The sequence below is a fragment of the Magnolia sinica genome, chromosome 13 (genome assembly GCF_029962835.1).
Source record: "Magnolia sinica isolate HGM2019 chromosome 13, MsV1, whole genome shotgun sequence".
Taxonomy (NCBI): domain Eukaryota; kingdom Viridiplantae; phylum Streptophyta; class Magnoliopsida; order Magnoliales; family Magnoliaceae; genus Magnolia; species Magnolia sinica.
In genome coordinates, this window is record NC_080585.1 from 18,746,047 (window position 1) to 18,759,162 (window position 13,116).

The window sequence follows — 13,116 nt, forward strand, 5'->3', positions numbered from 1 at the left end:
TGAAGTCGGGATGATAGTATGTAGTATCGTAGGTTACGGAGTCCACCACAAAGGACTCCTATCCAAACCAATCTCACACCTAAATTTGGATAGACTCAACATGGTAAACTCCTAATCTCAGGTTAGTCGTGCGCCCAACCGAAATCTTGGCCATACGAAGGTACACGTAATAAATAATTGTGTACTACCAGCCTGAGTGGATAGTGAATAAATGATTGAATGAGTATGCAACTCCTACTCAATAAGTGCACATATTAATATGGTTCATCTCTGGGATCATCACCGGGGTTTAGTACACTCCAAATGGCACTGCCACTCTCCCAGCCACACAGTCCAAGTAAGCGTAAGAAACTTCACTATCCGCCTGGCCAATAGTCTGTCAATACCTATTCGGCACGTCGATAGTGGACCCATTCACGAGCTGGTCAAACTCAGCCTAGCAATGCCCCCTAGGCTCGGGCGGGTAAGGCCACATCCCCTCCCAACCGACCACGACACAGTGGGAGACGCGGCCTCCTGGTATTCGACACTTGGGCGCTCATGTATCCACTTGGTCTCGACGTTGGGGTGTCTTCTGGTACCAAGATGGTTTAGAGATTTTCACCCAAGGCCATCTATGGAAGCCCGATGCTATAACAAATTTTCAGTGTCCCGTCTGGCCATCCACGATATACCTGTGGAGGCTACAGCTCTGATGTCGCTAGGGCGTACAGTAATCATAATGTAATGTGCATGAGTCATACAATCCAATCATGCATCAATCCTGCGCATACCGTGCACTCATGCGAGATAACCTCCACCTATCAGGGAGTCTCATAACAACATGCTCAATGACATATGCAATGATCAACCACATCTCATAACAAACATGCAGATAATGCATGTGGGCATGTATCATGATGCTATACTGTCACATACTCATAATCGGTATCAATAACCGGCATCGACAATCGACTTGACAATGTGGACATTTAACTAACATTGCTCCCAAGGAATGACCCACATAGATCCTAACATATAGTCCCATGACCTCACCAAGGGCCAAATGTACAACACCATGGGCCTCACTCAAGAGCTTAATATACATCACGATGGGCCTTTCATATGAGCCTAACATACATCACAATGGGCTCCATAGCTTAGCCCTCAAATACACCACAATGGGCCTCATACAATCATAATGGGCCGTGTCACATGGGTCTAATACGCATCACATGGGCTACATCACATGGGCCTATATACATCGGATGGGCCACGTCCCATGGGCCCCAAATACATCACAATGGGCCACAACCCATGGGTCCCAAGTATATCGCAATGGGCCTCTCACACGGGTCCATTATGCATCACATTAAGATGGGCCTCAATGGATGGCCATAGATACGTCACATTGGGCCTCATATACATCAAGTGGGTCGCATTACATGGGCCACATATACATCACAATGGGCTTCTAACACGGGCCACATATACATCACAATGGGCCTCTAACACGGGCCTAATATACATCACAAAGGGCTCCATAGCCTTATATACATTACATTAGGCCTCGACAATCTAACTTGGCCAAGATACTTGGCCTTGAAAATCAGAATTGCCAAATCGGTCATGTCAATCAGAATTGGTAATTGGCCATGACAATCGAGATCGATCAATAATCAAAATCGACAAATCGGTCACGTCAATCGGTCACGATAATTGAAATCGATCGATAATCAGAATCGGTAAATCGGTCACGTCAATCAGAATCGGCCGAACAATCGGCCTTAACAAATAAGAATCGGCCTCGATACTCGACCTCGACAATCGGAATCGGAATCGGCCGAATAAGGCCTAAGGAAAGGTCATAATGTGGACATTCAACCACCATTACCCATCAATATGGACATTTAACCGACATCGCTTCCCAAAGAGTGGTCCACATAGAGCCATACGTATAGTGGGCCCATGGCCCTACACAAGGGCCTAATATACATCGCTATGGGCCTCACTCATGGGCCACATATGCATCACATTGGGCCACACCCATGGGCCTCGAATACATCATAATGGGCCTCGCCCATGGGCCTTGAATACATAACATCAGGCCTTGCCATTTGGGCTGAAAATACATCACAATGGGCCACAACCCATGGGCCTTAATGCACAATGGGTGGGCCCTACACCTGGGTCTAATATACATCACACATGGGCCTCGCACATGGGCCTCATACACAACAAGTTGGGCTTATCAATGGGCCCTAGGGAGAGTGACAATGCGGACATTTAACCAACATTAATATTACAATGTGGACGTCAAACCAACATTGCTCACAAGACATGGTCTGCCATAAACATCATTTCACAAACCATGGTGGAATCACACATACAATGGACCTTATGTACATCCCATTGGGCCTCGACCCATGGCCACCAATACATCAAATGGGCCTCACAACATGGGCCTCATGTATATCAAGGTGGGCCTCAACAACAGGCCACAAATACATCAAGGTGGGCCTAATCACATGGGCCTCATATATATACCAAGGTGGGCCGCACCAATGGGCCTCATGCACAACATATTAGGCCTCATAGGGCCTCTTATACTTCACCATAGGCCCCATACAATAGGTGGGCCTCATCAGCAATGGATAGTGTGGTTAAGGCCCATACATCATTGTCAGCCCCATATATAAATGGACGGAGTGTATCAAACACATACATCATGGTGCGCCCATATCGAGAAGTAAAATGGACGGCATGATATACAACATATTATCAACATAGGGGCCCACCCCATACGAGCTGAATAGATGCACGGTGTGTATAAAACACAAAAATCATGGTAGGTCCCAATAGGAAGAACGTGGATAAGATACATACATCACAACAGGCCTCACGCTGTGGGGGGTCCAGTGTATCAGCCCAAGCTGGTATTTGTGTTTCCATTTCACCCAGGTCTGAATGACCGTATGTGTAGGTTGGGTGGTAAAGGCACCTTAAGGTGGGGTCTCTGACACGTGCAAGTGGCCCCAACTGGTTCCAACAGTGGACATCCAATCACCAATGTTTCCTCATGTAGACCACTTGGGGATTTGGATCCACCTTCTATTTAGGCTAATGTCCATGGGGTAGGTCCCATGAGGTAGTGGGCCCGTCCCTGATGGGTGCAAAAAATGGATGGATGGAGCAGATGTATTAACATTGACCCAGCGCCCAACCCTGGACGGGTAGCCTGGATAAAACATATAAATCAAATGGGTCCCACGTGGGCCCACCATAACGTTTAGTTGTCATCCAAACTGTTGATAAGGTCACACGGACCTGGATGAAAAGGAAAAACAAATTTTCATATGATCCAGAGCGTCTGTGACAACCCAAAAAAGGTTTCAAGGGCAGATGTTCAATTACACTATTCCATGTGATGTGGGCCACCTGAGCACCGTATACGGCTGATTTTGGGGGTGGCCCACTGCCCTAAGGAGACCCAACAAATGGACGGTGTGGATGTTCTCACACATCACGGTGGGGCCCATGGCAGGGACCCAATGTCCTTGCCTGTCCGTCCGTCAAAACAGCAGGCAGCATATATATATATATATTTAAAAAATATGTTTTTCGGAGGTTTTTCATATGTGGAGCCTGCATCGGAAGAATCCACCCTTCTCATTGGTTCCCATAGCTCAAGACAGGCCAAACAAGCCCAATATTCAATATATTTCGGTGTATAGAAATATCAGGGTAGATTTCAACGGTAATGTGATTGCTTACCTCTAAGTGCAGAGGTTTGTAAGTAGTATCCTATGAAAATAGGGTCGATCCCGCAGGGAGATGAATTATGAGAAGAAAAAAATAATCAAATGCAAAACAAACTAAGTAATAAAAATTAATCTGATGATTTGATTTTGGAATTTTTGAATGAATATAATTCAACTGAATAAAATAACACCCAAGCTTCAAAGTTCCACACATAGGTTAATGTTCCAAAATCATGATGACTTGGATAACACAACTAAGATCTGAGCACTATGGTCAGCCTAATCGGAAAATAAAACAGTTTAAATATTTTAATAAATAATATAAAAAATTAGAAAATGATGAATTTGCACCATTGACATATATTCTTAAGCGCCAGTGATTTTAAGTATTCAATATCTATACGATAATGAATATCAAAGAAATATAACAGGTTGAGAACATCTCCTATCTAGGAAATCCGATTGATCTAGGATAAGCCTATCCATCAATGTGGACTCATATAATGGAAACATATGGATCTCACAAGAGAATAAAAAAATAAAACCTAAATAATAGATAACACGCATACACCATTCTTCTCATCATTAAAACAATCAATCATCATAATCTTAAAAAATTATTAAACCCATGTGCTTCCCTTCTAGCTTGGGTTAGAAGGAACTTAGAAAAACAGAATTAAATTGCAGAAATAAAAAGCAACAAGAAAGAAAGAAGAAAAAAATGCAAATAGAAAAGATCTAAAATAAAAAAACAACTTATAAAGCTTTAATAAAACTAAAAACTCTTTAAAAACCCTAAATATTGCTCTTGAATGCTTCTAATGATGTTTAAGAATGCCCTATGAGGCCCTATTTATAAGTAGGAATTTCGTACAAAGTTGAAAACCCTAGAAAACGCCTCAAATATATGTATTTTTTCAAAATAGACTTCTCACTGCATAGTTCATTTAAAATAGACTTCCTGCTGTGTAGTTTTTCAAAATAGACTTTAGAGCTTTAGAATACACTTTTCAGGACGATTTCAGGATTCTTCACTTCAAATCTTCGATTCTTTTCATTCCTCACTTGGTTTTCTTGGATCTTTGGCATGTGAATTCTTCAATCTTGGTTTCCTAAGATCCATCCCTTGCCTTGATGATTTTTGAGCATCAAATTCTTACTTTTTAGCACCATTTTTCAATCCAAGCTCTTAAATTCACATTGCAACACATACATGAGTAAAATAGAATATTAATAAGATTTATGTTCATAAAACTAATATATAAATGGGAAAAATTATATAATATATGAGTCTCAACACACCCCCCAACCAGCATTTTGCTAGTCCCGAGCAAAATAAGCGAAGAAAAATTAAAATTAAAATTAAAATTAAAATTAATTAAAATGAAAAAAATTCTAACTATACCACTTTCATAGGTAATCTCGATTACATTTAGCATATACAATAAGCCTTTAAACCCCTAGGTTTCCCCTAATGGACGAGTTATAGTCTCGTGAGGGTTTCCAGAAATGTTACCCACAAACATTGAAAACAAGAAAAATATTTCAACACTAAAAAATTTATACAATTATGCCCCCATTCATCATATGAATTCCAAAACAAAACAATACTTAACCTAAGTCTGAAGTTAGTTAGAATCTCAATTTTCTAATCCATTACATCCTTGAGTTCAGAGACCTAATCAAAATTTAGAATAGTTATGATCCAATATCCTTAGGTGCTCTGTGACACTAGTCTAACTTTGAGAAATATGCATGTTCCCTATCCTAACTCCTTTCAATCATCCCAAGAATATAAAATCTCTATTTATCTCATTTTCTTTATGTCATTTCTTCTTTTATCATCATATCCTCATTATTATAGACCACCCTTAGATGAAGATTCCCACCGGGTTTGCTTCATAACCTAAGGTATCGTACTTGTAATGGTAACAGTAATGGATACTTAGGTATCCTTACTCCGGATTACTGACACAATTGTTATGGTCATTGCATTCATGCTCTATAATAAAAATTTCTTTTCTCCATCATTCTTTTTTTTCTTTAATATTCTCTCTTTTAAACATATATCAATGGTACTAGTTCATTCAACCTTGTTTGAATAAAAAATTGTTATTCTAGTTCACATATCATATTTCTCACTTAGTTAGATAGGGTGTATTGTGAATTCAGAACATCAAATTACAACTCACTTTAAACTAGTAATTAGATAATTGAACTCAAGTTTATAATTTTCAGTTATAAGAATTCTGACTACTATCATCTTAGAATAAATATTAACTTTGCCTTTGGAATTCGCATAATATCATGTTTACATTCTTGTATATAAACATATTATTTTGAAAATGTTAAATTTTTTTTTTCCATAAACCTAAAAAAACAAAGAAAAAAAACTTAAACTTAACTGAAACCTAAAAATAATAAAAATAATAATAAAATAAACTGAAACCTAAAAAAAAACATTCACATGGATGACTATCCACACCCCCCAACCTAAAATCTACATTGTCCCCAATGTAATGATAATGTAAGGCAGAGAACAATAAAAATAAAAGAAAGAGTGGATAGTATCTGCCATGAAAAACTCACCTACTATATGACACTAAAAAAAAATTGAATATGATACAAATCCTACACAAATGCTCCGTCAGACTAGGAGCATCAATTTGAATATTCTGGCTCATGAAGAGGGACGGACCCCTCTCCCAAATGAAAGTTTTTCATATAAGGCTTCAATCTCTGACCAGTAACCTTGTATACATTACCATTACGTGAATTCTCAATTTTAACAGCTCCATGATTATGAACATTTTTCACAATGAAGGGTCCTGTCCATCTTGATCTTAACTTTTCCAGAAAGAACTGGAGACGAGAATTGTACAATAGGACATTTTGCTGAGGTTCAAAATTCTTCCTCAGGATATTTTTGTCATGAAAAGTTTTGGTCCTCTCTTTGTAAATTTTAAAATTTTCATAGGAGTCTCTCCTCAGCTCCTCTAATTCATTCAACTCTAATTTCCTTTGTCCACTTCCTTAATCCATATCAAAGTTTAATTTCTTTATTGCCCAGTAGGCTCTATGTTCCAATTCCACAGGCAAGTAGCAAGCCTTTCCATACACCAATCTGTGTGGAGACATTCCAATCGGGGTCTTATAAGCAGTCCTATAAGCCCATAAAGCGTCGGATAGTCTGAGGGACCAATCCTTCCTATCTGGCCCCATAGTTTTCTCTAAAATGTGTTTGATTTTTCGATTAGAAATTTCAGCTTGCTCACTCGTTTGTGGGTGGTATGGGGTGCTCACTTTATGCTTGATGCCATATTTCTTCATCAAAGCCTCAAATGTCCTATTGCAAAAGTGAGACCCGCCATCACTAATGATGGCCTTTGGAGTTCCAAATCTAGTAAAAATATTTTTCTTGAGGAATCATATGACCACTTTGTTGTCTTTGGTCCTACTTGGAACTGCCTCAATCCACTTTGAAACATAGTCCACATTAACCAAGATATAAAGAAAATCAAAAGAAGATGGAAATGGACCCACAAAATCAATACCCCAACAAAAAAAAATCTCTAATGGTAAAATTGGGGATAAAGGCATCATGTTACGCCGGGACACTCTTCCCAACCTTTGACATCTATCACAAGCAACACAGAAAGCATGAGTGTCTTTAAACATGGTGGGCCAGTAAAAACCACACTACAGGATTTTTGCAGTAGTTTTCTTAGTAGAAAAATAGCCACCACATGCTTCCATGTGACAAAAAGAAATAACACTTCGAACTTCATCTTCTGGGACACAACGTCTAAAAATTTGATCAGTCCCATATTTATATAAATACGGGTCATCCCAGAAGAAGTTCTTAACCTCGGTTTCAAAACGCTTCCTATCTTGTGACTTCCAATGATATGGCATTTTTTCTGTTACAAGATAGTTCACTATATTCGCATACCAAGGCAATTTGGAGATCGCAAATAATTATTTATCAGGGAAAGTGTCCTGGATATGTATCTCCTCAGTGAAATCATCTAATACCAATCTAGAAAGGTAATCGGTCACTACATTTTCTACTCATTTCTTATCTTTTATCTTTAAATCAAATTCTTGGAGTAGGAGGATCCATCTCAAAAGTCTCGGCTTTGCATCATTCTTAGATAATAAATATTTCAAAACCAAGTGGTCTGTGAAAATGACCACTTTGGATCTCAGCAAGTAGGACCTAAACTTATCCAAAGCAAAAACTACTGCAAGTAACTCTTTTTCAGTTGTTGAGTAGTTCACTTGGGCCGAGTTTAGAGTTTTACTCGCATAGTGAATAACGTAGGGCCGTTTTTCTTTCCTTTGGCCCAAAACAGCCCTTATGGCATAATCACTTGCATCGCACATTAGTTCAAAAGGAAGTATCTAATCTGGTGGACGCATGATAGATGCAGTGGTAAGGGATAATTTAATTTTATTAAAGGCACTTGTACACTCATCTGTCCACTTAAATGGAACATCCTTTTGAAGAAGATTAGTCAAGGGTATAATAATGGCACTGCGAGTTTAGAGTTTTACTCGCATAGTGAATAACTTAGGGCCGTTTTTCTTTCCTTTGGCCTAAAACAGCCCTTATGGCATAATCACTTGCATCGCACATTAGTTCAAAAGGAAGTGTCTAATCTGGTGGACGCATGATAGATGCAGTGGTAAGGGATGATTTAATTTTATTAAAGGCACTTGCACACTCATCTGTCCACTTAAATGGAATATCCTTTTGAAGAAGATTAGTCAAGGGTATAGTAATGGCACTAAAGTCCCTGATGAATCTTCTATAAAAACTAGCATGCCCTATAAGTGATCTAATATCTCTAACAGTTCGAGGGATAGGTAGATTAGCTATAATGTCGAGTTTTGAGCGATCTACCTCGATTCCAATTTTGAAAATAACATGGCCCAAAACAATTTCTTTTTGAACCATGAAATGACATTTCTCTCAATTTAAGACAAGGTGTTTCTCTTCACACCTAGACAAGACAAGAGATAAATTGTTGAGGCATTCCTCAAAACTACTCTCAAATTATACAGAGAAGTCGTCCATGAAAACCTCAAGAAACTTTTCAACCATATTTGAAAAAATGCTTAACATACACCGTTGAAAAGTTGCTGGGGCGTTACACAATCCAAATGGCATCCGTTTGAAAGCAAACATGCCAAATGGACAAGTGAACGTGGTTTTCTCTTGGTCTTTAAGGGCTATCTCTATTTGGTTATATCCAGAATATCCATCAAGAAAACTATAAAAGGAGTGACCTACTACACTCTCTAAAACTTGATCAATGAATGGTAGAGGGAAATGGTCCTTCTTTGTGACCTGATTCAATTTTCTATAGTCAATGCAAATACGCCAACCAATGGTGACACGTGTTGGTATGAGTTCATTATTAGAATTCTGCATAATAGTTATTCTGAATTTCTTTGGGACTACTTGAGTTGGACTCACCCAAATACTATCGAATATTGGGTAGATGATTCCCACATCTAACAATTCGATCACCTCATTTTTTACAACTTTCATCATGTTTGGATTGAGACGCCTTTGAGGTTGTCTAATTGGTTTGGCGTCGTCATCAAGGTGGATCCGATGGGTGCATATAGAAGGGCTTATACCCTTGATGTCAGAAATGGTCCAGCCCAAGGCTCCTTTGTGGTCCCTTAGAACTTTCAACAATTTAATCTCTTGATCCTTCTCTAAAAATGAAGAGATCACCACAGGATAAGTTTTATTTTCACCTAAGTATACATACTTAAACTCATTTGGTAGTGGTTTTAAATCAAGCTTTGGAACATTGGTTGGTGATGGCAGAGGTCGCAAGTCCTCGATAGATAGGATTTGAGTGCGCGGTCTCCATTGGTACATAACAATGTCCTGAGTGGTAGTACTTTCATTATCATTAGAAATTTCAGCAAGCACTTTTTCTAAATCAGAATTTTTCAAGTCTCCAATGACTTGAATCAATTCCTCAATCAGACCAGGTTCCAATTCCTCTTCTTCTATCAAGCAGTCCATGAAATTCAGGTCATGGATTTCATTATTATCAATGGGCTGCTTACATAGATTGAAAGTATTTAGCTCTAGAGTCATGTTACCAAAAGACAAGTTCATCATTCCATTCTTGCAACTTATGATTGCATTTGAAGTTGCTAGGAATGGGCGGCCTAAAATGATGGGAACTTGAGCGTTAGCATTTACACATGGTTCAGTATCTAGTACAGTAAAATCCACGGGGAAGTAGAATTTCTCCACTTGGACTAGCACGTCCTCTAAAATTCTCCTTGGTACCATAATAGAGCGGTCAGCGAGTTAGAGTGTAATCGTGGTTGGTTTAAGCTCGCCTAACTCCATTTGTTTGTAAACCGAATAAGGTACTAAGTTAACACTTGCACCCAAATCTAGCAAAGCATGCTCAATTTGAAAATTTCCAATAATACAAGGAATAGTGGGACTTCCCGGGTCTTTGTATTTGGGTACAACCCTTTGTTAAATGATAGCGCTCACTTTTTCAGTAAGGAAGGCCTTTTTGTGTACATTTAATTTCCTCTTTACAGTGCACAAGTCCTTGAGATATTTAACATATGATGGAATTTGTCTAATGGCAAGCAGAGGAATATTAACAGTAATATTTCATGGGGATAGTTGGATTCCGAAGTCTAAATGGGAACGGAACTGGAGGCTCATATGACTTAGTCTCTTTATCATTTTGCTGTTGCGGCTCTTGAATCATAGCCGGTTCATCATTTTCTTGAGACAGTGGTTCATTCTCCGGTATTTCTACCGGTTGTATTATCTTGTTATCGACCTCTTTTCCACTTCTCAAGGTAATGATGGCCTTAACTTGTTCATGATGTAGTTCACTTGGATTTGAGTCTCCAATGAAATGTGTGTTTCGAGGGTTTGACACAGGTTGAGAAGGAAGGGTGCATTTTTCCCTAGCATTTAGTTGAGTCTCAATCCTAGACACAGCTGTCTTTAATTCCTGATTTGATTGGATTAGAGACTGATTCATTTGAGCTTAAGAGTTCATGAATGTGGTCAATGCATCCTCCACAGATGATCACTTTGGTGGGGGCACATATGGTGCATTATTAGGTGCCCCAAAGAAGTTATTTTGTGGAGACATTTGAGGTGCATTGGGCGCATTAATTTGTGGTCCATTCCTCCAACTAAGATTAGGATGGTTATGTCAATTTGGATTATACGTGTTTCCCATTGGTTGCATAACTAACCTTTGGTAATTATTTATAGCATTTGCTTGATCATGCTCATGCGTGATATTTTGTACAACTGAGATTATTGGACAATCATTTATGTCATGGTCTATACCACCACAAATGCTACAAAAATTACCTAAGGAAGTGTTTGCTTTAACCATATCAACCTTCCTAATTTTCAAGGCTTCGACCTTTCTAGCCAATGCAGCGAATTTTGCATTAAGTTCGTCTTCCTCTCTTAGGACATACATTCCCGCTTTCTCCCTAGGAATGGGTCTAGTTTGGTCTGATTTAGAAGAGACATCCCATGTCTGCGTATTCTCTACTAACAAATCTAGAAAATCCCAAGCCTCATTATGATCTTTGTCAAGAAAAATTCCACCACACATCATCTCTATAAATTGATGGGTATCCATGGTGAGCCTCTTTCGGAAAACATCAATCACGTGCCATGGTTCATAACCATGATGTGGACAAGTAATTAGAATGTCTTTGAAGCGCTCTCAAGCTTGAAAAAATAGTTCATTCCCCTTTTGGGAGAATGACATAATTTCTTGTTTTAGTGCATTTGTTTTGTGCTCGGGAAAGAACTTTTTCAAAAACTCTCTACTTAAGGCTTGCCATGAAGTGATGATATTAGCTCTTAGAGAGTTGAGTCAGGCTTTGGCTCGATCCTTTAGAGAAAATGAGAATAACCTAAGCTTAAGTACATCCCTATTGCCATTGTTTACTTGTAACGTTGCAATTACTTTCTCAAAATCCTTGAGATGCAAGTAGGGGCTTTCAGAATCCAAGCCATGAAATTTAGGAATTAATTGAATTACACCTGGTTTAAAAATCAATGATCCCTGTGTGAGCAGGGAACACTATGCAAGGTGGTAAAGTTGATCTCTCAGGGTGTAAATGTTCATGTAAAGTCCATGGTTGGTTTAACACATTCCTATGAACTTCATTTTCATCCTCAAGAGGAGGATTATGTTGATTTTCTCTATTTTGATTTATAGTTGGATCTGACAGATTTGGATTTGGATTATCAACTGGGTTTGCCATGGAATCCAAGTGATGTTGAGTGCCTCTTTTAAGTGAATAATAAAGGCTTGGAACTAGTCCCCCTTCAGAGGAGAGTCGATTGTTTTGATCCCTACTCCAACGGGACATAAACCATCCACACCACACAACAAATACCACTAATTCAAATCGCAAGTATGATACTTAAAATAAAAATACAAACTTAAATCAACAACTCAGGTGGCAGGGCCAACCATGAGGGTTCAGTCCACAAAGCAAAATAAATCAACAACCCAGGTGGCAGGGCCGACCATGAGGGTTCAGTCCACAAAGTAAAATAAATCAACAACCCATGTGGCAGAGCCGACCATGAGGGTTCAATCCACAAAGTAAAATAAATAAACAACCCAGGTGGTAGGGCCGACCATGAGGGTTCAATCCATAAAAAAATTTTAAAAAAAATAAAAATAAAATAAATAAATAAATAAAAGTAAAACTAATGTAGAAATTAAACTATGATAATCTGGAAAATAGATTCAGCGGATGATCTTTGTGATCAAACAGCAACTGTAGGACAACCATAGCACTTGGGTGATAAAATCCTAAGCAGGGCAACCTTATGTCATAGTTAGTGCTTGAAAGACCCAACTGAATTTATTTTCAAAGAAAAAGAAAAGAAAAGAAATAAAAATAAAATAAAATAATCTACAGAAAATCTAGAGGGTTTAGAAGAAAACTTACCTTAGCTATCTTGCATAAATCTGATCTATCTCAGTCTCTCCCCAGCAACGGTGCCAAAAACTTGATTGCTTGCCTCCAAGTGCAGAGGTTCGTAAGTAGTATCCCGTGAATACAGGGTCGATCCCACAGGGAGATGAATTGTGAGAAGAAAAAAATCAAATGCAAAACAAACTAAGTAATAAAAATTAATCTGATGATTTGATTTTGGGATTTTTGAATGGATGTAATTCAACTAAATAAAATAACACCCAAGCTTCAAAGTTCCACATATAGGTTAATGTTCCAAAATCATGATGACTTGGATAACACAACTAGGATCTGAGCACTATGGTCAGCCTAATCGAAAAATAAAACAGTTTAAATATTTTAATAAATT

At 38.6% G+C, this 13,116-nt stretch overlaps 1 non-coding gene across 1 annotated transcript; it reads left to right on the forward strand.

The window, feature by feature from the left end:
- The first annotated feature begins 11,450 nt into the window (after nucleotides 1-11,450).
- On the forward strand, nucleotides 11,451-11,557 carry LOC131224504 (small nucleolar RNA R71). Its single transcript, XR_009160982.1, has one exon. It is a non-coding gene; the product is annotated as a small nucleolar RNA R71 (small nucleolar RNA).
- Nucleotides 11,558-13,116: the final 1,559 nt, after the last annotated feature.